Genomic DNA, 27,749 nt, shown 5'->3' with positions numbered 1-27,749 from the left:
ATCTGTAACAATGCAATACTATCACATATAAAAAAACATGTTTTACTCACATAAGTGTGTTGCACCATTCCTGTCGGATCCAATATAGAACACAGCATTGTGTTTTAATCTCAATATGTAAGTTTATGCAGCGACTGTGTTCTTCCGCAACCAGGCACAGCACAATATCTTGCTATCTTCGGCATGTTTATCGCTTGGTAGCGCGATCCCTTTAGCGATCCGTTTATCTCCACGAGTTGGTGGGCGGGGCTACAGAAAAAGGCGTACATATTCATCTGTTGAGGTGGCATTTCTGCATTTTATGACGTCAATGGATGAAATATTCTGAGATCAAGTGTTTGCTGGTCCTGGTGTCAAAAAAGCTTTTCTTTGACTAACAAGGAAGTTTTTTAGCTCTGAAACTTACAGGATATTCGTATATCACAATGAACTTTTATCTGTCAAAGGCTCAAGGGAAAGTTAATTTCTCAATTCATCACCCCTTTAATGCTGAGACTTTTGTTTTGTAATCAGGCTCTCAAAAGTTGTATAAAAATTGGAATTTAGATCTAAATATATTGGTTATGGGCTTTCAAATATAAAGAATTATCGTATTGGCCAAAATTTTCAATGTTGCATCCCTAGTTAGGACAAAACTAGCCTAACAAGGAAAAATAGCCTACCTTTTAGCAACCCCTAAGCAATGCCCATTTAGAAGAAAAAGTGTAAAATCAAGACTTTTAAATTATGTGATTATATCAGAGGAACATTATATATTGAAATAGTGACCAGGGATGAACAGGCTCTATAATTGTGCCATAAAAATATTCTCATGCACTCTATTCCACTAAAATCTTCTGAAGCCAAACAACACGTTTTGCATGAGAAACAGATTTAAATCTCAAGAAGTAGCTCTTAAATATTCATGCTTCCACAAATTCAAATTTATAAGAAATATAAGAACCAGTGCCACTGGGGTCATTGACATTAAATCTAGTGCGACATGTCTTCAAGTTTCAATATGCGTGAAATCACATTTGACGTTATGATATTGCTTAATTCTATTTAGTTTGAGGAAATAAAAGTCAGCAATTACTCTCATAAAGCATCTTCAGAGAGTGTCAAGCTGTGGCGTTTTAGCATTTTAGCTTTCTAAGCGTCGGATGATGCCGGGGACGTTTATGTATGCGTGTTCTGCAAAGAGGAGCATGTCTGAGGTTATATTAGCCTGATGTGAAATTAGTATACATTATGTGTCATATCCCTCATTGCCTCTGTAAATTGGATTCTGTTGAATGGTGGCGCACGGCCGCGCTGTTGCCTCCCTTTCCTCTCATTTCTCCGTCTCTCCGCAGCCATTTGCCCAGGATGAAAGTGATCTGCGGCAAATTTGTGTATAATATATTATAATGACATGGCTAGAGGTGCTTCCACGACTTCCAACGGCGCCCCCTGGAAATAAGCTAATGTGGAATTCTGCTTGTCTGCATAAAATAAAAGAGTTTAAAGATTGTGCCGGCAGAAAGAGAGTATTGACTTACTGTACAGCTTGAACACAAAGAAAGGTCGCATGGATTACAGAGCGGCCCGCGGATGCTGTGTGCGCACAATCCTTCTGGCCTAAAAAAAACACATCTCTAAAGAATATCAAGCGATGGTGAACGAACATTTTATGTGTACAAATCTCATTCACTTCCATGCATTGGCTGAGGTCTGTCCTTTGAGAAAAGTGACCACTTTGTCTGGTTTTCCAGTACAAATATCTAAACATTCTTAAATCAAGATGCGTTTACTTGAGAAGCAAAGTTAGGGGAAACTGATGGATGTGAAATATTTAAAGTTAAGAGCAATTAAAATGTTTAAAGGTGCACTATGTAGTATTTCTGCAGTAAAATATCCAAAAACCACTAGGCCAGTGTTATATATTTTGTTCAGTTGAGTTCCTACAATACCCGTAATGTTTTCAACTATTTGTAAATTGTGAGAAAATTGCTATTTTAACTAAGGATGTTTCAGCATAGCGTTTGAGCGAGTCGCCTGTCAATCGCGTCATATCTGCGCTACCCTCGGTTTTATTCTGCAGAAGAGTTCTTCTCTTAGCAGTGTGAACATGTCACTGCAGCGCCGAGCGAACGCACAGAGTAACGTCATAACATCATTTTAAACACACTTAAAAGTATCTGATATGATAAACAGATCTGCTTTACCTTATAATCATGACCGGAAAAAGTGGAAGTGCGCGAGCCGTGTGTTTGTATAACAATCGCTCCACAACACTCGCTCCTGCTCTGCTTCACAACAGTAACGTTAATAACCGCATCCATCAACATGATTTCTGCCCGAGTCCTATTTTCCACCGGCTGTGAGGTGAAGACCACATCTCCCAAGACTGAGAAAAAAAACAATTTCAATAAATCGCGCTTAGTTAGTTCACCCAAAAATGAGAATTCGGTCATTAATTACTTACCTTCACTTTCTTACGTCATTCAACACCCGTAAGACCTCCGATTCTCTAAAATCTCTACAATCATTTTATGAAGACACGAGAATAATTTTTGTGCGCACAAACACTAAATAACGATTTCAAAATGAAGCTTGGAAGCATTATGAATCAGTGTATCGATTCGTGATTCGGATCGCGTGTCAAACCGCCAAACTGTTGAAATCACGTGACTCTGGCGATCCGAATCATGAATCGATTCACTGATTCATAACCGTTCGAAGCCTTGTTTTGAAATCGGCACATCACTATCAAGTCATTATTTAGTTGTTTTTTTTGCGCACAAAAACTATTCTCGTGTCTTCATAAAATGATTGTAGAGCCGCTGTAGTGAGATGGGCTTTGTAACGACGTCTTTAGTGCCTTTATGGGTCTTGAGAGAGGAAATGACATTGGTGTCAATGAAGGCCTTTCTGAGCCATCGGATTTCAACACTAATCCGAACGGAGGTCTGACGGCTGTCTAACAACATAAGGGTGAGTAATTTATGACTGAATTTAAATTTTTGGGTGAACTAACCCTTTAAATCTACGATCGCTTAGCTCACATTACATCAAACCGTGCATATAATTATTATTGTTATACTTTGTTCTCAAATTGTTAATGTTAACGTCAGCATTGCGTGACTGTGTGTATTAGCATTACCTGTAGATGTCAGTTTCCGTACAGTCGGAAACAGTTGTTACAGTTGTTTTTGACTCCGGGTGAATCTCTAGTCGTCACTGATGATTGTCGTTTAGACCTTTCTGGATTATAATCCGCCATCAAAATGATACGCTTAATTATTCCAGCTGCTGAGAGAAAAGGCTGTAAATGATCTGACACCTGCAGCATCCTCACATGCAATGTCGTACCCGGGACTAATGTGACGTAATGACGCAAAGACATGCTTGAACTTCCCACGAATATCCACCAGTACCACTCAGATTATAACACATTATTACAATTTTACCGGTGTAAACTCGGGCTAAAATAAGGAGATTGAACACTGTCACTGGCTGGTTAAATACTTGCTCATTTTTAACCCCCCAAAAAAGTTATGGATGGCAGCTTTGAGAATACTAATTTATTTAAAAGCGATCCAGACTACATAAAATATGGCGTGTTTGGTCTCAAAAACCAGTGTTTCTCTACAAATCAGCTTTATTATATGCAATTAAAGCAGTATGTAGGCAAATCAACAATGTCAGTATTTTTTATTTTTTTTTGCAGAAGTATCTGTACTGCATGTGTTTTTATATTCAGGTGATACAGCATCTATCCTCCGACCCGCGGTGCCTTTGTTCCACGTCAGATGCGCCGTGATTTATCCCTCCGTCTGATTGAACATGCTCCTGTTTTTGTAATGATAACCATCTCGGCCGTTTGTAGCCGCCCAATGAAAGTGACAGATTATTTGTGGCTGCTCCAGCAGCGGCCCAACCTTCCCTTAATTGGCACCAGCGCTCGATCGCGCCTCAGCGTCGCAGTGATGGTATGGGTAAGTGCAGCACTCCTGCAGGCGCTCCACTACTTAAGTATTCCCGAACCGGAGTCAGACCTTTCATGGAAGTTTTGCTGTCGGTCTGCTCGGAATGTGGCACGCATGCATGCAGTCTGAGCCTATTTGGCAAAAAAAAAAAAAAAATGTACGCGCACACACTTTATCAGCATTTGTGCCTTGGTCTCCATGGTAACAGTATAATGGATTTGCCCTAATTCAATCCCAGAAGCGATGCCGAAGCATTTAAGTGTGTGTGGGGGGGAGGCTAGTGCCTGTATTCTTTTGAAGTCGGGACTGACACGTCAAGAGGCGAGTCAAACGCCGCGATAACAGATAGAACACAAGAGGCGCGAAAATATTCACAGTATGCCATCACACGCTCTCCCTTTCTCTGTTCTTGCGCTTTTTCTCTTTCTTCTCCAGCCCATCCCCCTCTGTTTGCTCGCTCTGACATTCACAATCCAGGACCCCATTGGATTTCACTCCCACCCCTAGATTTGTGCTTTATTGCGATGCTCTCCTTGAAATAGAATGGGAATTATAGGCAGGGTCAGAAGCGTTTCAGTGTAATAAAGTGCAGGGTGAGCGAGAAGAAAGAGCGAATCTGAAGTGACGCTCTCACGAATTCCAGGTACGTGAGACTCTTCAGCAAATGAATACTCCTGGAAGCCATTACGACGCGGGACACAATATACAGTCGGCGGTCGGTGATAGAGAGATGCGGCCTTCATCTTCACTCGACCTTCCTGTGAGTCGATCATGTCTCAAACAAGACACGTCCAGTTTTCTGACGCTTCTGCTTTCTGCAGTTCAAGTGATAAAGACGATACAATTCATTTAAAGGGTTAGTTCACCCTAAAAAGAAATTGATGTCATTAACTCCTCACCCTAATCACCCGTAAGACCTCCGTTCATCTTCACACACAGTTTAAGATATTTCATATTTAGTCTGAGAGCGTATGCAAGTGTATGCACACTATACTGTCCATGTCCAGAAAGGGAATAAAAACATCATCACAGTAGTCCATATGAGACATCAGTGGGTTAATTAGAGTCTCTCGAAGCATCAAAAATACATTTGGGTCCAAAAATAACAAAAACTACGACTTTATTCAGCATTGTCTCTTCCGCGTTTGTGTCCAATCCTCAAATAAAGATTCAAACGGTTATGAATCAGTGAATCGATCAATGATTCGGATCGCTAATGTCACATGATTTCAGCAGTTTGGCAGGCGATTCGAATCACGAATCAATCTGCTGATTAATAACCGTTTGAATCTTTATTTGAGGATTGAACACAAACGCGGAAGAGAAGACAATGCTGAATAAAGTCGTAGTGTTTGTTATTTTTGGAAATATCGTACAATGAAACTACAATAAAATAATCATAATCAGCATCATGATGATTATTATCTTAACCTCTAGTAGAAATAGCCTACTGGATAAAGTCAATAAATAATTTATATCAAATCATGGATAGCAAATCACCCTTATTTTAGTATTATTTATACTATTTTGAATAATTTATTATTGTATTTGATAGTAATTCTTTTCATTGATAGTAATTTTGTTATTGGCTTTTGTCATTTAGTTTTTTGACTATTAGTTTTTAATTTAAATTTAGCTTTCTTCAAGTTAAACTATAATTTTCATGTAAAATATGTAAATTTAAAATCATATATATATATATATATATATATATATATATATATATATATATATATATATATATATATATATATATATATATATATATATATATATAATAAAATAATAATAAAAACATATATAAAATTGTCTTAATATAACAATTCATATATATATAATACAATACATCATATATATATACACACACACACACACAGATGTAAAGACACACATTAGCTTGTAACAAAAATATGTTAGTTCGTATTAAGTTATGAAAACATTATTTTTGAATGTTCTGATTTTTTTTTTCTCAGTTGAGTGAACATTGACACACTTCAGACAAACTTGCACCAATACAATAAGAACATGTAATTAAAAAAACATGTAAAAAGTACATTTGTGCTGTTGTTTCTAAAATTACAAATGAAATTGCATTGAAAATGCATTATAATCTACTCCAAATCTTAAAAGCATTTTACAAGAGCTTTTCAAATAGAATGTACTTGAGTTATCAGATAACAGATGTGAAACTATATTATAAATAAATTACTGGGAGAGAACATGCAGAAAGAGATTTCAGAGAGATCTGAGGTGCTCGAGCCGAGCTTTCCGCGATGGAGGATTCTGGCACAGAAATCCTGATGAAGGGGTTGGAGCGAGAGCCTGAATCCTGACACATCCCAAGATTTGGTCCCCTGTGGACTTCCTGTGATCCGCCTGCCTCTCACCCTTCCCCCAGGGAGGCGTCAGTCTCACCCCGGACCATCACATCACCTTCCTACCCGCCTGTCTCCACCTTCTCTCATTCTCCTCTCTTTCCGAGCTGCTTCACACCCCCACAAATTGCTTCATCTATTCACCTGACTGCTGATATCTGACATGAGAACGGCTGAGAGGTTCTGTGTTCCTGCGAGCCAAAGAAATCCTGATGCAACGCTTCAGCATCGCCTGTGCTTTATGTTAGCACTACACTAGCAAATATCTTCAGAGCGGCTGTTTGACAAACAAGGTGAAAAGAGACGCCAGCTAATGCTGCCTTCATGTTCTTTTGAGGTCGGAATTCGCAATTACAATGTGATGTACAATATTAATATAATAATAATATAAATTAAAGTCCACCTATAATCATAATCCCAATTCTTACTTTTTATGGAATGTTATATGCAATTAGCCTGACAAGGCCAATAAGATGTTGGGAACACACAGGATTCAATCCGAGAGGCGGGATAAACTAGCCTAGAAATCTAGACGCACCCTAGCGGCAGCCAATCTAATCTTCCGCGAGTGTCGTCTGGCAACTCTCAATACACTTCTGAGCTGTAAAAACCAAACTCTGGTCAGGCCAATCACATCGTGTATAGAGTCGGTGGACGGGGCTTAACATAATGAAGGCCGAGTTGTGCTTGCGTGCTTCTAGTAAACACAGAAACTGGCGAACGGCGGTCTTTCCAATCAGCTTTGACCGCGACTCTGGAAGACTTGGAGTTAAGCTTTTCTCTGAGAAAAGAACGGCACTGAAGTCATTCTTAAGAAGGGAAGATGTGTTCGGAGTTTTGCCGACCGGATACGGAGAATGTTTAATTATCAAGGAGCTCTGCTTCACCTTCGTTGCTCTGGTTGGTTGTAGCGCTATCCTATCACGTGCAGAGGGAGTTTGAAAGACAGCCGTTTATCCGCCCCTCAGATTGAGCCGTCAATGGTGAGTTTCAGACCAAACATCTTGATGTGGGTCAGGCTTGTCAGGCTAGAGATTAACGCTTGTCTTTCAAAGTCCCTCTGCACCTGATAGGATAGTGCTTCACCCAAACAGAGCAACGAAGAAGGTGAAGCGGAGCTAGTTGATCTTTTTCACCCTTCTTTGTTATTTTCTCAAATAAAAGCATAACTCCAAATCTTCCATATAAGGGACAGTATTTTATATATTTTTAAATATTGTAAATATCCAGAAATAAACAGGAAAAAAAAGTTATTTATCTGCGGTATCAGCCGATATGTGTTCATTTGTAATGTTATCGGTATTAGCCTGTAAAGAAAATGTGTCCTCTATTTTAAAGCGGATAAATAATGTTTTATTTCCTTCAGCTGAGATGTGCACTGTTCATCATGATGGGTTTGAATCGCTTGAAATATGATTGAATCAAACCAGAAAATACATACAATTATAATGAGGACATCATAATTGTGTGTTTAGGACATGACTTTTAATGCTGAGACTTTATTTTTGTAATCAGGCCCTCAAATATGATGTGAAAATTGGGATTTAGATTTAACAGCTAATATATTTGTTATCAGTTTTCAAATATAAAAAATTATATTTGAAAAATATATAGTCAAAAATTGTCATATCGGCGAATCCCTTAAAAAAGGCAAACTACTGCTACAGGCTGCAATATTATGCAAAGAAAAATGCATAGAAAAACAAAAAGCAATCTTTGACTACAACATAATATTTTCTTGGTTCTGTTCATAATTTCTTTGTATGACAGACAATGTTTCATTATCACGAATAAAACAATCAACTCCAAACACAACTGTGTAACATGCTAACAAAACGCTTAACACATTTTTAATAATATTAGAATAAAGGGTGTCTATTTTCCTAGGCCAGACATTACTTTTGCCCACTACTGAACATAACCTAGGGAGCGGATTGAGTAGGGCTGGTCTGAACACCATTTTTTGAGCTTCAAAGCTTCGGAGGGAAGGGGCTGACCATATTCTTCTCTCTAATAAAAGTAGAATCTCGAGAAGCGGGCTTTCATGCTTAGAGAATGGACACTGCACTAGTAATACAAAATACACACGTCTGTTACGTCCCAGTTTTGATATATTATAGTAGTAAAAAACATTTTGTTTAGTTAGAGAACAGATTAAAGAGTTAGTTCACCCAAAAATGAAAAGATTCAAACAGTTGTGAATCAGCGAATCGATTCATGATTTGGATCGCCAGTGTCACGTGATTTCAGCAGTTTGACACGCGATCCGAATCATGAATCAATTCGCTGATTCTTAACCGTTTGAATCTTTATTTGAGGATGGAGAAACAAACCCGGAAGAGACAATGCTGAATAAAGTCGTAGTTTTTGTTATTTTTGGACCCAAATGTATTTCGGATGCTTCAAGAGACTCTAATTAACCCACTGATGTCTCATATGGACTACTGTGATGATGTTTTTATTCCCTTTCTGGACATGGACAGTATAGTGTGCATACACTTGCATACGCTCTCGGACTAAATATAAAATATCTTAAACTGTGTGTGAAGATGAACGGAGGTCTTACGAGTGTGGAACGACATTAGGGTGAGGAGTTAATGACATCAATTTCATTTTTGGGTGAACTAACCCTTTAACTACAATTAAAAACCGAAAGTGAGCCGAACGAGAGCCGCAGCACAAACTGCAGCAGGAGTCAGATTTCATTCATCACAAGAGTGAGAAGCTGAATAACAAGATGATCGTGGAAGATTTGGTTTCAAAGATACATTTTTCATTATTTTTCATTAAGAATAATAGGCTAATGAACCCACAATTCAAGCAACTCGCAGCCGAATTGGCAAACGGAGATTAAACTTCTTACAACTGCATTTGTTCACAGCTGCTCAGTGCACAACTGTAAAAAAAAAAAAAATCACTGTCACGAGTACAAAGGCTAGTACATTTAGATTCTCTTATTCTATTTTTTACAATGTCAAACCAACACAGCTTGACCCAAAATGCAAGCTCAGGGCTGCGCTTCTTCCACATCACCTCGTGCAGTCGTGCGCTCGAGACAGAGAATTTTTGCCGACATTGCCGGGTCGCCTTCTGTGTGAAAGCAACCACGTCCCGGGATTGATTACCGAATTGAACCCAGGTCGGGGACCTAGTAACATTGCGGGGTTCGATCCAGGACGAGCGCTGTGTGAACAAAAGCCAAAACTAATGCCGCAGCGTGTACGTAGTTATCGTGCAACTCCTAGAGCTTGTTTTTTCAATAATACAACCCTGCAGCGCCAGAAGAGCTCGTCGGTGTTTTAAACGCAGAGAGTGTTCGTACACAAAAGAAACTAAAATTAAACAAGCAGAAATGTGCGCAAACTGGACACAAGTCGAGACCACAGAGCTCCTTACTATCCGCGCTGAAGCGGAGATCGCTCGCCGTTATACGCCACATCAGGATGTCACGTGTCAACTCGACCCGGGACCGTTACGGGTTGTGTGTGAAAGCGCACATATTACGGTATTTCGCTGGCAGTGTGAATGGACCAAATCTAGCGACCCGGGAACAAATGCCGGGTCGCATTATCCGTGTATTTGCCGGAATTGCAGTGTGAAAGGGGCTTAAGAAGAAAATATATTTAAGTAAAAAGAGGTTGGGTTCCTATTCAATGTCCCATATCCATCCTATTAAAAACTGCTATGCTATAAAATAACTGTAATAGTTACTGTATTTCACCAGATTTTATAGTGTAAACGTATGCAAGCGTGAATGACAACTGTTTCGAGGGGGATGTGGGGGAAAGCGCTGCTCAGCACAAAAAAATTAAATAATAATATTCGATTTCCACATTTGAAAATCGAATACCAACCCATCAAACGAATAATCGAATTCGCCCTAGAAATGATGACGCACCCATTGTGTGCCAGCCAATCAAGGGCCATTGAGATAAATGGGGAGGCAAACGGAAAGCTCCAATTCATAAGTGGAGTTGCACTTGAATGCAGCAAATGTCTCAAGTTTCCCACTGGTAATTATAGTATTTTGGTGGCGCTCATGTGCACTCGCAAATACAATAATTCCGATATGACTTAATGGCAGTAAGAGACAAAGAGAGCGTGCGAGCGAGACAACAGAAGGGGGGGTCTGTAGTGCGGAACAATGGTCCATTATGCAGCGGCAGAAAATGATCACCTCTGCGCGGGGACGAGGGGGCACCTGTCACGCCAGCAGCTGATGGCTCCATCAGCGCCACTGGGACCTGCCTGGGCTTCTCAGCTTGGCCTTCATCTGTGTGTGTGTGTGTGTGTGTGTGTGACAGCCCCACCGCTGGGCCATCCTCCCTGCTTATTATCTGGGATGATGGCTGGTGCAAAAGAGCTCCACCCCCTCCATCTCTCGCTGCCTCAGAAGCACCAGGTTTTATTTCCAAACGCGTGCACTTTGCCTCTCATTTCCTTCTGACATCACAAACTCCTGTTATAATTTATCCAGTCATTACCGAATAGCTTATTATGGAAACGTCACCGTGTTTATAACTGTATTCTCCGACCACAACTGGCGGGAACGCGGCTCTCTCTCCGAGGAATGGATGATAGACACTTGAAACGCAAAGCCATGACAACTGGTAGACTTTGCACCGATGACACAAAGAAAAACAGACAACCGACACAGGGGTGGAGGGATGTAATTCTGTTCTGAAAGAGAAAACCGATCTTTCCGGCTTCTAAGAGTTCATCCTGATGAGATACGAAGAGCTTAAGAATCATTGCTGAATGTGTGCAGGAAACACCTGCGTGTGTGCTAATGATCTCTGTCTGATTTTCCATCATAAACATCTATAAACTATTTATGCCTAAAACAAGAAAAATATCTGGTCATGCAAAAAAACTTAATTCAAAGGAAAAGCAAGATTTTGTTTCATTGTTTGTTTTAAGCATAAACTAAGTGTATGTTCACATGACAACAGTGTAGTAAAAATGGAAACGTTCTTGGGTTTTTATCGTACAGTCAACGACACTAACAAAACGATCCTTGCTCACACTGATAACTGAGTAAATGCTACAAAAAAACATGTAATTTCTACATGAAAAGTTTGGTCAGGAAAGAATTGAAAAATCTAAGTAAATTCTCTATTAGTCCTCAATTCAAGCAGGTAGAAATTCAAGTGTAAATATCTGACACTTGTGTTCCCATCATAGCCTGGCGTGGTCATACTCAATTCTTGTAAGAATATGAGTCTGATACTAGCCTGGATGGCAGCCGAACTCATCCCCGCACACAACATTTGAGCTCAGGCAGTTCGGTCTGGAATCGATCCATAGAGGAGTAATTATGCATAAACTGTTCGGACCAATGAAATCATCAGGGCGGGCTTTAGACGATGACGGACAGATGGTCAACAGTAACGTAATCATCCAAGGAGCTGCACTAATGGTCGATCGCATCAAAACCTAGATCCTTGAGTCTTATGCTTTCCTGACTCCGACACTGAAGTTGTTTAAATATATGCATTTAATATGTTTTGCCCAACGAGGCATTGTTCGAGAGAGCTAGTGTGAATAGCATTTGCCAACAAGGCTCTATATGCACTCTGAAAAAGGGCAATACAAAAAAACAATATTTCAGTGTCGTTGTTCTTTTTACCCGAAATCACACATTCAGCATCCGGAAGATTTTTAGACTGGTCTTGCAAAAGCTTGCCAGCATGCTTATTTGCATTCAAAACAAAATAAATGATAATAATGATTCAATATTATTCAGGATTTCAGAGCATTTGCCACATGCTTCAAAGCAAATGTTTATCTGCAGATGGTGCTAATCAGCATGCTTAATGTGTGATTAAAAAAATGCAATGTATCAATATTTGTTAGTTGTCCACTGTAAACGAACATTTAAAAATCAGATGATGCTCTAATACACTATATGATGTTTATTATAAAACACGTTTTCTGGGGGATTTACAGAAGTGCCCAAAGTGATGGAAAATTGACATCATCCTTTATTCAAATATTATAAAAAATGTGTAAGAGTGCTTGGAGTTGATTGTTTTATTTGTGATGATAATGCAATGAAACATGACAAATTGTGCAACATCATTTTTGTCCAGAGTGTCATACAACGAAATTATGAACAAGAGAAAACCAATGAAATATTAATATCTGATTATGTTGTAGTCAGTGTTTGCTTTTAGTTTTTCAATGCATTTTTTGCATTGTAAAATAAAACCTGTAGCTGTAGTTTTGGCCAAATCATTTTTCCAGATAAATACCAAAACCAAGTTTACTTTTTTTCTTCCCTCATTTATAAAATATTTTCCTTATGTTTTGATGGTTGTAGGGTCATTAAAGCTACACTGTGTAACTTTTTTAGTTTATTCTTAGCTAAAATCACTTAGTTCTTTCAAAAATATATGTGCTCATTAATGTATATTTACTTCTTTCAAGTAATAATGCATTCTCATAATTTTATAATATACCATTGAAAATACATAAGTGTTGAGGGTTCGGATGGCGGTCGCCATGTTGCTCCTCCATCTTGAAAGTACATTTGCCAAAGAGGGACATACCCGTAAATTCAAGCTTTGCTTTTCGCGTTTTTACACTCGATGGCACTGTGTCGAATGTGAAGAGGAGGATTGCTTGAGGCTGCTATATGATGACGGAGGATCACTCTTAAGCCCCTTTCACACTGCACGTCGGACCCGCAATATTCCCGGAACATTGCCGGGTCGCCTTCTGTGTGAAAGCAACCACCTCCCGGAATTGATTACCGAATTCGACTCGGGTCGGGGACCTAGTAACATTGCGGGATATGTATCAGAGTCGCCAAGGAAGCGGAAAAGAGAATTAAGACGGCAATGCAACGGGCAAATCAACAAGACAAAATTAAATATTGGAGTGGCCTTTCCAAGATGGAAAGAGCTCATGAGGAGCAACGATTTTAAAAAGAACGCCGACGTTGCCTGCGTTCTTCTCGACAGGTAATATTAATTCAGCCTATTTGTGTATATTGGAAGTTTTTGTTGCTTGGCTAATTATATCATGGTGTGCTGTGCATAACACTAGAACGACGTCTAGGATAGTTTTCCTCGCGTCAATGATGAAAAAGTATTGTTTACCTTATAACATAAATCCGTGTTCTATGACGGATAACATGAGATTAATATTTTAATTGCATTATAATTTGTTTGCCTTACGCTAGTGGTGTTGTACAATATACAGAATAATGATAGCACTGATAAAAGTTACTTTACTAAGAGCTTGCATTCGTCTGGGAACCTGCTGATGTTAGCAATGAACTGGTTAAAAATAACGAAAACGTAAAACTATTATTCATTTTACATAGATTAATTTGATCATAGATCACTTGGTAAATTAAATAACTGCAAATTATAATAGTTTTCAAAAGTAACCTCATCACTTGAGTTGAAGCAACACTCACCGAAGAGGGCGAACTGAAAGCCATGACTAAATCGGCCACCGTAGGAGTTGAAACGAAATCGAAATTGAGAGGAGCAGAAACTATTATACACTGGATGGTCATATACCTTTTCACCACTAGATGGGAGAAAATATCACACAGTGTAGCTTTAAAACAGACGTGTCCACTACTGTACTTGTTGTGTATATTGCGTTTCCTGATAAATGTTTATTTTAATGAGGAATAAAAACTAATGTAAACCCTGCTTACACCGAAGGGGTGTAAAACCCATTTCAATCACATAAAATATTTTCCTGGTTGTAGGGTAAACTCACAATTGCGTGATATAACGTCACAATTCTGTCTTTTTTTTTCCACAACTGCATGATATTAAGTCTTTTTTCCTCACAATTGTGTAATAGTCACCATTCTGAGATATAAACTCACAATTGCGTGATATAAAGTCACAATTCTGAGATATAAACTCACAACTGCGTGATATAAAGTCACAATTCTGAATTCTGAGATAAGTCGAAACTACTCTTTAAATTTTTTTTATTTAGTGGTGGAAATGGGCTTCCATAGTTAGTTGTCCATTGTAAACGAACATTTAAAAATCCGAAAGTGCACTTATATATGATGCTTAATGTAGAACAAGTTTTATGGGTGATTGACCCAGAAAGTGGATCAAAAAGTAGTGTACAGTAGTGCACAAAAGTAATGGAAAATGTACATCTCTATTCAAATATTATTATTATTACAATTAGTAAATGGTTTTGTAAGCATATTGCACAGTCGTGCTTGGAGCCGATTGCTATATTTGTGAGAATAATGCAATTAAACATTATAAATTGTGCGCCATAATTTTTGGCCAGACCATCATACAAAGAAATTATGAACAAGAGAAAACCAATGAAATATTAATATCTGATTATGTTGTAGTTCGTGTTTGCTTTTTTGCTTTTTGCATAGTAAAATAAAACCAGTAGTTGTAGTTTACCTCATATATAAAATATTAAAAATCATAAAATATTTTCCTGATTATAGGGTCATTAAAACAGACGTGTCCACTACTGTACTTGTTGTTTATATTGCGTTTCCTGATTATTATTTTTTTACTTTAATGAGGGATAAAACTCATTTAAACCGCTTACAGCTTACTTGTGGCCGTTTAAAACCCACTTCCATCACATATCCTGAGTGCAGTTGTTAAATCTGTGGAGATTCACTCAGTGTGTGAGAAGGTTTGCCAAAACTATCTCCGTCCAGCTGCGGTTTGCAGAACAGCAAGAGCTTCAAAATCTCATTTCATCTCAGCATTTCAATGCGGCCACGCTGCCTGATGAAAAAACACACACCAGAAATATCCATATTTCATTTAATTAATCTCAGGGTAACCCAAAACCACAAGCAGATGTTCAGCTAATTTCCAGTAATTACTTCTCTCTTTATATCTGTGTAGTGTTTTTGCTAGCCCAAACATGCTTTCTTAATGAAGCTTTCCGTGAGCTGCTGCGCTGGTTATGTGTATTAAATGGACAGTTAGGCGCTAATAGCTCACTTAACAGGAGGGGTCACGTCATAAAATTACAGTGAAAAGCCGTCAAACAACACACTGACAGCGATTTTAATCAGGAAGGTTTCGTTCCTGTGGTGTTGGAGATTGAACAAATGAAAGATGAAAATCCACAGAATCTGTAATATTTCCAAAAGTAGGGGAATATTAGCTCGAAGACCAGCCGTGAACTCAATTCCATGCATCAGTATTCATAAAGCAATGCAATAGCCTATGCTATGCTTTGCATCGACACAATGGGTCTTCTACAGTCAGTTTTACTTTTAAACCAACCACTTCACAATCTTATTGCTCATAAAAAAATTATGCAGTTTTAGTTAATCCGTGTTTTCACTGATATAGGGTATTGGAGGCACTATTACACATCTTCTGAAAGAGTTCTCCTGATCAAAACACAGGAGAAGAAGAAGAAGCAGAAACAAGCGATAGAAGCTTTGCTGGGGCACATGTAAAATAACACGATCATCAAACATAATATAAATCAAAACTGCCTAATGTTGCTGAATGAGATATGGACCCAGGATGAGCTCTAGGACTGTGAAGCTTTGGGGGGTTTGATAAAAACCAAACAGAGTACCCTAGCAACCGCTCAGCAAGACCTACATCTCTGCATCAGAACATTGTATATACATGGGGGTTTGGTCTTTTGGCTAGCAAACAGGACTTCCAACAAGATAGTCATGTTAGCAGTGAATAGCTACATGCTAATGGTGAGTGTAGTAGTGTGAGCTAGCAGTGTGCAGATTTGTGTTTACTTCGATTTATGATCTAATCTAGCACCTGTGAAAGTTATTGTATGTGCGCACAATTCTTCCTCTCTAAATCAGACTAACCCCATGCTAAAAACTATATAAAAACTCCATAGTTACTATCTGTGACAACAACCAACCACCTAGTAACACCATAGCAACTGCCCTAAACACCCTAGCAACTGCCTAGCAACCACCCAGAATATCATAGCAACTGCCTAGCAACTGCCTAGTAAATATTAGAAATTGCCCAGCAACGCACTAGCAACCACCCAGAACACCTTAGCAACCACATAGCAACATCCACCAATACCCTAGCAACTGCCTAGAACACCCTAGCAGCCACCAAGCAATGCCCTAGCAACCCAGTCCCGAGTTTTTAAGTTAAGATGTTTAATGTTTTTGAAAGAAGGCTAAGGATGCTTTATTTGATACAGTAAAATACAGTAAAAAAAAGTGAAATATTAATCAAATGTAAATCAGCTGTTCTCTATGTGAATCTATAGTAAAGTGTAATTTATTCCTGTGATCAAAGCTGAATTTATCATCATTACTCCAGTCTTCAGAGTCACATGATCCTTCACTAATCATTCTCAAATGAGGATCTGATGATCAACACACATTTATGATTATTATCAGTGCTGAAAACAGTTGATATTTTTGTAGAAACCGTGATACATTTTATTTTTCAGAATTTTTTGATGAATAGAAAGCTCAAAAGAACAGCATTAATTTGAAATATAATAGTTTGTAACATTATAATTGTCTTTACTGTCACTTTGAATAAATTGAATGCATTTGTGCTAAAAAATAAAATAAAACAATTTTAACGGTAGTGTAATCTATATATATTCCACCAACGTCACATCTAATCCACAGAACGGCAAGAATAGCCCCTCATTTCAACATGCTCCAGTTTGTGCATAAAGGAGGTTAAATTGAGATGTTAAAAGTGTGCCGGTGTGTGTGTGTCTGTGTTTGTGCAAGTGTCTATGTTGTGCTTGTGTATGTGTGTCAGTGTGTTGTCACCTGGGAGCCACTCCGCATGTTTACTACTACTACACACACACACACACACACCTGCTCGACTGCCTGTCATTGAACAGGTGGAGCGGAACATAAGGTGTTCATTGTCTCTGTGGCTCACACCTCACTTCAGATGCTCAAGCAAGGAAACAAACTGCAAAATAATCAGCAGAGACAAGCTGAAAACTGAAAGACAAGTGGTGGCTTTTAGTTCGCCCATGCAGCCTGCCGCTAATGCTGTCATTACACAGTATATATGAAATGTGTGTGTGTCTGTGTGTTTTCGAGGACGGTTGAGAACAATAGATGCAAAATGGCCCCCTGCCAATGAGGCACAGTGTGTTTTGATGTGCGTTCAGCTCTTCGTGGTCACAGAAAGTGCTTGTCTTGTCTTGTGCTTGAATGTGCGGGGTCAGCGCATGCTGAGGGTCACAGTGTGCAGAAGTTGTCAACTTTCTGCAGAGTCAACAGCTCCAGACCTTCAGACTTCTGTGGCCTTCAGATGAGCTCAAGAACAGCGGAGAGAGCTTCATGGAATGGGTTTCCATGGCCGAGCAGCTCATCCAAGCCTTACATCACCAAGAGCAATGCAAAGCGTGGGATGCAGTGAAGTAAAGCCGCCGCCACTGGACTCTAGAGCAGTGAGACGTGTTCTCTGAGCGACCAATCACGCTTCAAGCTGACAATCCCAAGGACGAGTCTGGGTTTGGCGTTTGCCAGGACAACGGGACTTGCATGACTGCATTGTTCCAAGAGTAAAGTTTGGTGGAGGAGGGGGTTATGATGTGGGGTTGTTTTTCAGGGGTTGGGCTTGGCCCCTTAGTTCCAGTGAAAGGAAATCTTAATGCTTTAGCATAACAAGGAATTTCCTAACTTTGTGGGAACAGTTTGGGGACGGCCCCTTCCTGTCCCAGCATGACTGCGCTCCAGTGCACAAAGCGTCGGTCCATAAAGACATGGATGAGGAGTTTGGTGTGGAGGAACTTGACTGGCCTGCACAGAGTCCTGAGCTCAACCTGATAGAACAGCTTTGGGATGAATTAGAGCGGAGACTGAGAGCCAGGCCTTCTCGTCCAACATCAGTGCCTGACCTCACAAATGAGCTTCTAGAAGAATGGGCAAAAATCCCCATAAACACACTCCTAAACCTTGAGGAAAGCCTTCCCAGAAGAGCTGAAGGTGCAAAGGCTGGGCCGACTCCCTATTAAACCCTACATACTTAAATCCGTTACGAATGGGATGGCATTGAAGTTCATGTGCAGGTAAAGGCAGGTGTCCCAAAACTCCTGGCAATATAGTCTACAAGCACACACACACACACACACACACACACACACACACACACACACACACACACACACACACACACACACACACACACACACACACATTAAAACAAAGCACCAGTTAAAATATATTCAAAATATGTTAATGTAGACAAATAGTGGCAGTGCTTATATTTTGCAGTGCTAATGTTTAACTGCATCCTCTCCTAATGGTATTATTTGTTTTTGTGTTGAACACATCAGCGTTTAAACCTCACATTATTTACTGTGATGTCATTCTGAGATGCAATTAAAAAGAAACATTACAGAAGAGAGCAGAAGTGAATATTAGAAGATCACTCATACCCATAATTACCTGCTCTGTCAAGGTATTTCGGAATTTCACTGATCACAGACATTAATTATATCTCCTTTAAATACAATAAAAAGTAATGGGGGCCCTCTGGTAAAATGCTCCTGAATTCACAATGCCTAAATGAAGTTATCAGTTTTATTAATGGTCTCTATTCTTCTTCATCTATTATGAATCTTACAAGAGATCTATTTTACTGAGTGGTCAGGTTGCCGGAGAACGGTCCGACGTTATCGAGGGCAATTTCTAAATTAAATTGAGAGCTGGTCTTTTTTCGTGTGAAAATGAGCACGATACTTTAATCAGGAACGTCGTGAGGAAGCGGCCCTTGTTAGGTAGCGTAATAGATGGGCCCCATTCATCACCGGATAGTGTCTATGTAAAGAACGGCGCCCGGGCTCAGGACTGACGGTATTAATTACTATTCAATTATAAAACCCTGGCCCATAAATAAAAATAAAAGGGGGTATTCATGAGGCATTTATAGAAATCCACTTGGGATGTGAGGGAAGGGCATTTTTGTGAGATATATAAATCAAGAGAGTGTGTGGTGAGTCTCTCTGGAGTTACAGAACGTGGCTTTACGGAGGAGAAACTACACGAGAGAGAGAGAAACAAGCTAGGATCTCATTTTAATACGAATTTCAGAAAAGACTTCTGCCAGTAAAAGTTGACTGATTTTACGCTCTCCTTAGCAAATGCTGCCTTTCAAGATGTCTTGCCCAACTTCTACGTCTAAACTGAATACCGGTATATCAGTCTTGGAAAGGCAATTTTAGGAGGCATAGCAATGATCCAAGATGGCGAACTGTAAATAGACATGTATTTCATTCAGTAATGAAAAAACTGCTAAAGAATAGTTCCATCTGATGAAAAATGAGCTATTTCATTCATATGTTTTACATACATTCAACAGCTGTGCATTATAAAATGTTTAAATGACTTTATACAATATGTACAGTAGTTGCCAGAAGTGATGTTCGGATGGGTATGTTTGTTTTTAATGACCCTTAAAGTGTGATTGAACCATCAAATTATGAGGGGAAAAAATAAAAATTTAAAATAAAATAAAAAATTAAATTATATATATATATATATATATATATATATATATATATATATATATATATATATATATATATATATATATATATATATATATATATATATATATATATATATATATATATAATATCTTAAATATTTTAAATATGAGGAAAGAACAAAACACTAAACTTAGTTATGGTACAAATTCATTTTGCAAAAATGTCAAACTACAGCTACAGGTTATTTTTCTATGAAAAAATGCATAGAAAAACAAAAAGCAAACTTTGACTATAATATAATCCGTAATTAATATTGTGTTGGTTCTCTTTTGTTTTTCCATTTCTTTGTAACTTAAATTATGTCGCACAATTTGTCATGTTTCACTGCAATATTAGCCTACCACAAATACAGCAACTGACTCAAAGCTTTCACTCAAATATGAACACACTTGTGCTTTGAGACCAGTTTGGAAATTCTTGCACATTTTCCGAACAATGTCAAAACAAAGAGTCTGTCTGCTCTCTACATCTAATGAACATGCAAAAGATGACTGATTCACTCTCAAATTAGTTTAAGAAATTCCTTAATGAGTTTTCCAAATAATACTTGCACTAAATACACCTTGGTTTTATACACCTTTATGTTAGATGCGATTAATCAATTTGACAGCCTCATAAATATATATGGGGCTGTCAAATTGAATAACTGCATCTAACATAAAGGTTTGTGTCTATATAATATACATATGTTTGTGTGTGTGTGTGTGTGTGTGTGTGTGTGTGTGTGTGTATTAGTATTAGTATGGTGCTCCTAATAATCCTTTAGTTGAGTATATATATATATATATATCCACTCACCTAAAGGATTATTATGAACACCATACTAATACTGTGTTTGACCCCCTTTCGCATTCAGAACTGCCTTAATTCTCCATGGCATTGATCAACAAGCTGCTGAAAGCATTCTTTAGAAATGTTGGCCCATATTGATAGGAGAGCATCTTGCAGTTGATGGAGATTTGGGGGATGCACATCCAGGGCACGAAGCTCCCGTTCCACCACATCCCAAAGATGCTCTGTTGGGTTGAGATCTGGTGACTGTGGCGGCCATTTTAGTACAGTGAACTCATTGACATGTTCAAGAAACCAATTTGAAATGATTTGAGCTCTGTGACATGGTGCATTATCCTGCTGGAAGTAGCCATCAGAGGATGAGGACATGGTGGTCATAAAGGGATGGACATGGTCAGAAACAATGCTCAGGTAGGCCGTGGCATTTAAACGATGCCCAATTGGCACTAAGGGGCCTAAAGTGTGCCCCCCCCGTAAAGATGATAAATTCAGCTTTGATCACAGAAATAATTTACACTTTACTATAGATTCACATAGAGAACAGATGATTTCCACTGGAGGAATATTTCACTTTTTTACTGTATTTATGATCAAATAAATGCAGCTTTGATGAGCAGAAGAGACTCTTTTAAATAATGTCATGTCAATTATTTTATCCTTCAGAAAATGTATCTAGTGAGGATACAGAAAGGATATTATTAATCCAAGTCAGTTAATTGTCCAGCATTATTTCTCTCTTCCTCTGCAGTGACATTTATGAAAACGTTATGGACAGCAATTGTTCTTATGAGTGACATTTTCATTTGGCTTTAAAGTCGAGATGTTAGGACGTCACTCGCCTGTCCAGAGACTCAAAAATACGACGCGACAGTGGCTTCAAATCTTGAGAGCGCAGCTACTTTAGATGAAAGCGTGCGATGGGCCTTTCATCTCCAGAGAAAAGGTCACAAATACCCTGGTGCAATGTATCACATGCTGATAGATGTTTTAGATATAAGAAGAACTTGCAAAGACCTTGTTTAAATCTCCAGGTTAACGGTGCATCTGTGGCGAGATCGTCTTTGAAGCCCGGCGATGGGAACGAGGGCCGATGGCTTCAAACAGCAGCAGACGAATCAGCCTGAAAGTTTCCTCAACGCCCAGGGGAGAACGCCAAGGCTAGCTCTGTATCGAAAAGGGAAGAAGAAAAAAAAAAAGAGTCAAATTTGCCAGCCACAGACAAATTCCCCTCATGGGGAGGTTGAGGAGGCTGACATTTTTAGATCGCAGGGTCAATAGTAAAGTTAATGAACTTAAAGGGCACCTAAGATTTTATTTAATTCTTTACAGAAATGAGCGCTCATTTATCATAAACTCACCATTCTTATACTTCATTAAATCATTTTAAGAAAGTGTATCAGTGATTTCCAGATATAGATTTATTTGGCTTTTTATGCACCAAATATGGAGGGAAATCTGCATAATTCTGCAGGAATGCATTGAACATGGCAGGGATAGGGTCTCGGCCGGTTAATTTTTAAAGGGGTGATGAATTGAGAAATCAATTTTCCCTTGAGCTTTTGATATATAAAAGGTCATGGTAATATAAGAATATCCTGTAGGTTTCAGAGCTGAAAACTTCCTTGTTAGTCAAAGAAAAGCTTTTATAGACCCCAGGATTAGCAAACGGTCCTGTGCTTTATACTGACGTCACTGCGCTCATGGAGCTGTTCGGTCGATCACAAGCCAGCAGCAATAAACATGTGGAAGATAGCAAGCAAGATATTGTGGAAGAACACAGTCGCTGCATAAGCTTCCTTCGGATCCTAATATTAGGAATGAGTGATACTTACAAAATTTATTTTTAAGCTCCAGCTCACATGGGGAAGAAATGTTCACTTCAGTTCACTGCGGAATCGTTTGACTCTGGATGCATTCTCCGTGTATGAGAGAGTCAGGCTGGGTTAACTTCTGATTAACGACTGCTCTCAGACTTACAGGCCGCTAGCCTGACATGGTCATACTCTAGTCTAGTCAGAATACAGGGAGTGCAGAATTATTAGGCAAGTTGTATTTTTGAGGATTAGTTTTATTATTGAACAACAACCATGTTCTCAATGAACACAAAAAACTCATTAATATCAAAGCTGAATATTTTTGGAAATTTTAGTTTTTAGTTTTAGCTATTTTAGGGGGATATCTGTGTGTGCAGGTGACTATTACTGTGCATAATTATTAGGCAACTTAACAAAAAACAAATTTATACCCATTTCAATTAATTATTTTTACCAACTGGTGGCCAAACTGGCGGCAAGTGGCATCTTGGCAGCTGCACGCTTGACTTTTCTCAGTTCACGGGCAGTTATTTTGCGCCTTGGTTTTTCCACACGCTTCTTGCGACCCTGTTGACTATTTTGAATGAAACGCTTGATTGTTCGATGATCACGCTTCAGAAGCTTGGCTATTTTAAGACTGCTGCATCCCTCTGCAATATATCTCACTATTTTTGACTTTTCTGAGCCTGTCAAGTCCTTCTTTTGACCCATTTTGCCAAAGGAAAGGAAGTTGCCTAATAATTATGCACACCTGATATAGGCTGTTGATGTCATTAGACCACACCCCTTCTCATTACAGAGATACACATCACCTAATATGCTTAATTAGTAGTAGGCTTTCCAGCCTATACAGCTTGGAGTAAGACAACATGCATAACGAGGATGATGTGGTCAAAATACTCATTTGCCTAATAATTCTGCACTCCCTGTATGAGTCTGATGCTCCATTGGGCTGTGATTATGAGGCGTGTTTCAACCCACCCAGGAAAGACCTCGATTGGACAGACCAACAACCAATCAGAGCAGCGGAGCGACGCATAACGTTAGTTGTCAAATGTCAACAGAGCTCAACTGCACTGTTGTTGCCAAGTCCGCGTTTTTTTCCTGCGGGTTGTTTTCCATGTCCGCGGCTTTAAATTTTGTGATATATAGACCCAGGAATGCCAATTTTAGCAGCAACCTTGCCAAAATAACACACATTTTACCCCCAAACGCCATTTTTTTCCCCAGAGATCCCTTCCGAGAAGCTATTGGGCTTGTTTTGAGCTAGTAGTTGGCGGGTTTTGTTGTAAAAACTTGGCAACCCTGTCTACACGCGCGCTGGAATAAACGATCTTTGCCGGTGTTGTAAAAAAATAAAAGAATTTAAGGATACACAGAGCACTTAACAACACAATGATAATTTCTGAGAGAAATAGTGAAGGTGATGCAGATACAAAAAAGCTCTCCGTTTAGGATTTGAACAAACTCAACTCAAGCCCCTTTGATGACGTGATGATTACGTTACTGTTGATCATCTGTCCATCATCATCTAAAGCCCACCCTGATGATTTCATTGGTCAGTTTCTGTATTATAATTACTCCTCTATGGATCAAGTTCAGACCAAACTGCCCGAGCTCAGATGTTGTGGCTGAGTTCGGCTGGTATCCAGGCTAGGTCGTTGCAGGACACGGAGGAAATTAAATAGCAAATAGGTGATTTCCTCTTACTATTCCAAAATGGCAGGGTCACTTGTAAGACATTGGAAATGCAATTGCAAACAGACTTTGCTTTTCCATTTGAAATATGGCATTTCTTGTGCATTTGCGTAAACAGTTTGGATTATGTCACATTTTATGCCTCCACAAATTGAAACCGCAATTGCAAATACAATTTGCAATTTCTTTTGAAAATTGTCCACGATTTCCTTCCATAGATATAAGTGTTCACCTGGATTTATATTGTATTTATATAAATCATTCACTGGCAAATTTTTCTTCTCTCTTTTTGTCCTTTCATCTTTTATGTCCTCTTCATATGTATGTAAGTAATTCTTAAAGAGTTAGTTCACCCAAAAATGAAACTGATGTCATTAACTCCTCACCCTAATGTCGTTCCACACCCGCAAGACCTCCGTTCATCTTCACACACAGTTTAAAATATTTTATATTTAGTCAGAGAGCGTATCTAAGTGTATGCACACTATACTGTCCATGTCCAGAAAGGGAATAAAAACATCATCACAGTAGTCCATATGAGACATCAGTGGGTTAATTAGAGTCTCTTGAAGCATCCAAAATACATTTGGGTCCAAAAATAACAAAAACTACGACTTTATTCAGCATTGTCTTCTCTTCCGCGTTTGTTTTTAAACCTCAAATAAAGATTCAAACGGTTATGAATCAGCGTATTGATCGGTTCGCCATTTTCACGTGATTTCAGCAGTTTGACACACGATCCGAATCATGAATATAAAATATCTTAAACTGTGTCTGAAGATGAACGGAGTTCTTAGGGGTGAAGAACGACATTAGGGTGAGTCTGTAATAGATTTTATTTTTGGGTGAACTACCTTTAATACTTCCTTTAGATATTTGACTCATACAAATGTCTTTTATTTCCTAATCCTAATGTTGTCCTGAAGATGTTTGTATATTTGTATGGTTCTTTAATTAATAATAATTAAAAAAATGAAACCAAGGTGAAACTAATCAGTAACTTTGGGAACAAACTGGCACACACTAGGAAACTAGGTCAATTAACAGGCAAAACTTGAAGAGGGAAAACCAAGCTAAACCCCATGAACCTGTGATTTGAGATATGCCACATGGAAAACTTTGAAAAATATGACTTTTCCCAACATGCAGACTAACCTCCCCTTCTCATAACTGTATTTACTCACCTGTCAGTCACTCCATGTAGGTGCACATACAGCAAAACCATAGACTGGAGTGGAGTGAGCGAACGTGACCGTAAACTGATGCACGAATTCACAGCGCATTCCCGGGGGAGGCGCAGGGATTATGGGATCCTATATCTCTCAAGGACACTCGCTCAGGTGAGCTGTGGTGGTAGGCCTTATACTATCACTGGCTGCTCTGTCTGTCCTACGGTTCCCATAATCCCCTGTGTGCCTAATTTAATCCCATACACCCCCACACACACCTCCCGCGGCCCGCGAAAATCCATCCCGGGCTTTAGTGTGTGTGACGAGACATAAGACGACGGTACCACGCGAAATCCTGTTGCAACACACATACACACTGCAGAAGGGATTATTAATATGTGTGTTAATATGATTTACTTGAAACGCTTTGGGTGTTTATCCACCTTATTTTCAACGCGGAAGTAAGATGTTTTGTACAGCTACGGACCCTTTTCACATTGTGATGACGCATTTTAAAGGAATAGTTCACCCAAAAATGAAAATTACCCCATGATTTACTCAACCCCTCAAGTCATCCTAGGTGAGGTGTGCATGACATTGTTCTTTCAAATGAATACAATCAGTGATATATATATAAAAATGGTGTGGTTCTTCCAAGCTTTATAATGGCAGTGAATGGCAGTTTCTGGAAGTCCATTAAAGTGCACCCATTCATCATAAAAGTGCATCCATCCATTATAAAAGTGCACATATCCATCATAAAAGAGCATCCATCATCATAAAAGAGCATTCATCCATCATAAAAGTGCATATCCATCATAAAAGAGCATCCATCATCATAAAAGAGCATCCATCATCATAAAAGAGCATTCATCCATCATAAAAGTGCATATCCATCATAAAATAACATCCATCCATCATAAAAGTGAAATCATCTATTATAAAAGTGCATCTATCCATCATAAAAGTGCATCCATCAATCATAAACCTGCATCTATCCATCATAAAAGTGCATCCATCCATCCATCCATCCATCCATCCATCCATCCAACAAACACTACATGGCGCTGCGCTGAATAAGGTCTATTAAACCCAGAGCCGGACAGTAACATAGCACATTTACTTGAGTACAGTACTTAGTTACAGTTTTGAGGGATCTGTACTTTACTTGAGTATCATTTTTGGGGAATACTCATGACTTTACTCAAGTACATTTGAGAGGCAAATATTGTACTCTTTACTCCACTACATTTCTATCCATAACCATAAGTACCCATTACTTCTTATAAAAAAAGAAAAAGAAAGAAAAAAATTCTCGGAAACTTGCAATTTGTTGTTTTCCTCTCAAACGTGATTGGATCGTGCAGGCGCCACTGATTGGGACAGCCTATCAGCAATCAGCTTCAGCTTTCCCACTGATTGGGTCAACTCCATGGTCAGATTTAGATAAGAGACGAAGCAATGGATGAAGACTCAGCAATGTGCCGGCCCGTGATGTTCTTGAGTATGCTGTGTGTTTAGCACAGTCAGGTTCAAATGTGATCCATCCTCTAGCAGAGGTTTTTTCAGAGCGTTGCCTTGTGGGTAAGTGAGAAATCTTAAATAAAGCAACATGGTAAAAAGATGAAAATGACTTGATTTTACTTTCAATTCCTTTTACATTCTCCAAGGTATTAATATTAACATTTTTCATAACTCCATGTAGGACGTTTCTGTACATAAATGTAAGCACTGTGGCAGAAAAAAATGCAATATTTAGAAATTATACTCTTGTACTCTTGATACTCAAGTACTTTTCAGTACTTTTACTTAAATAGACATCTGACTGTAGTACTTTTACTTGTACTTGAGGAAAATTTAGCAAGGGGTATCTGTAATTTTACTCAAATATTGAAGTTGTGTACTTTGTCCACCTCTGATTAAAACCACATTGTTTCATGATAAAAACCACTCACACCCTAGTAAGTAACCACCTATAAACACAATATAAACCACCAAGCAATGCCCGGCTATAACCCCCCCCCCCCCCCCCCCCCCCAGCATCCATATAATAGCACAATAAAATCAAGTTTTGTTTATTTGTGCATATGAGAGTTTTAATTGAAACAGCGGATTGAATCATCTGACACGCCTGGTGTGTGTTCATCCTACAGGATTTTTACACAGAGCACCGACATGCTCTTACTGCGACGGTGGGGTAAAACACGACATTATCCTCTTCAATAGATGACACACAAACAGCGGCGGGGAGGACGAGGTCCAGGTTTGATCATGTTACGCTCTGTGTTCTGTAGGCCCACTCATGATTGATAACCGGGGCCAGACGTGGTCGGGTCTGCGTTATCTTTTCAAGCTTTATTTAATGCAATGAATACTTTTAAAGCCCTCAGATTGTGTAAGAAACAGATTACAGAGAACTGACACTGATTTGCACAGGAGAGCATGAAAGGT

General features: G+C 38.9%; 1 long non-coding RNA gene across 1 annotated transcript in view; it reads right to left on the bottom strand.

Moving 5' to 3' along the window:
* The window catches only part of LOC137063015 (uncharacterized), a 38,596-nt gene extending 12,852 nt beyond the window's left edge, over nucleotides 1-25,744 (bottom strand). The window contains exons 1-2 of the long non-coding RNA XR_010901333.1: nucleotides 25,314-25,744; nucleotides 21,632-21,781 (exon numbers count right to left, since the gene is read on the bottom strand). This is a non-coding gene — a long non-coding RNA (uncharacterized lncRNA). The remainder of the gene's footprint in view (nucleotides 1-21,631; nucleotides 21,782-25,313) is intronic.
* Between the last annotated feature and the right edge of the window lie 2,005 nt (nucleotides 25,745-27,749).

The sequence above is a fragment of the Pseudorasbora parva genome, chromosome 23, assembly GCF_024679245.1.
Source record: "Pseudorasbora parva isolate DD20220531a chromosome 23, ASM2467924v1, whole genome shotgun sequence".
NCBI classification, from domain to species: Eukaryota; Metazoa; Chordata; class Actinopteri; order Cypriniformes; family Gobionidae; genus Pseudorasbora; species Pseudorasbora parva.
This window is presented reverse-complemented; position numbering and strand designations above follow the sequence as displayed.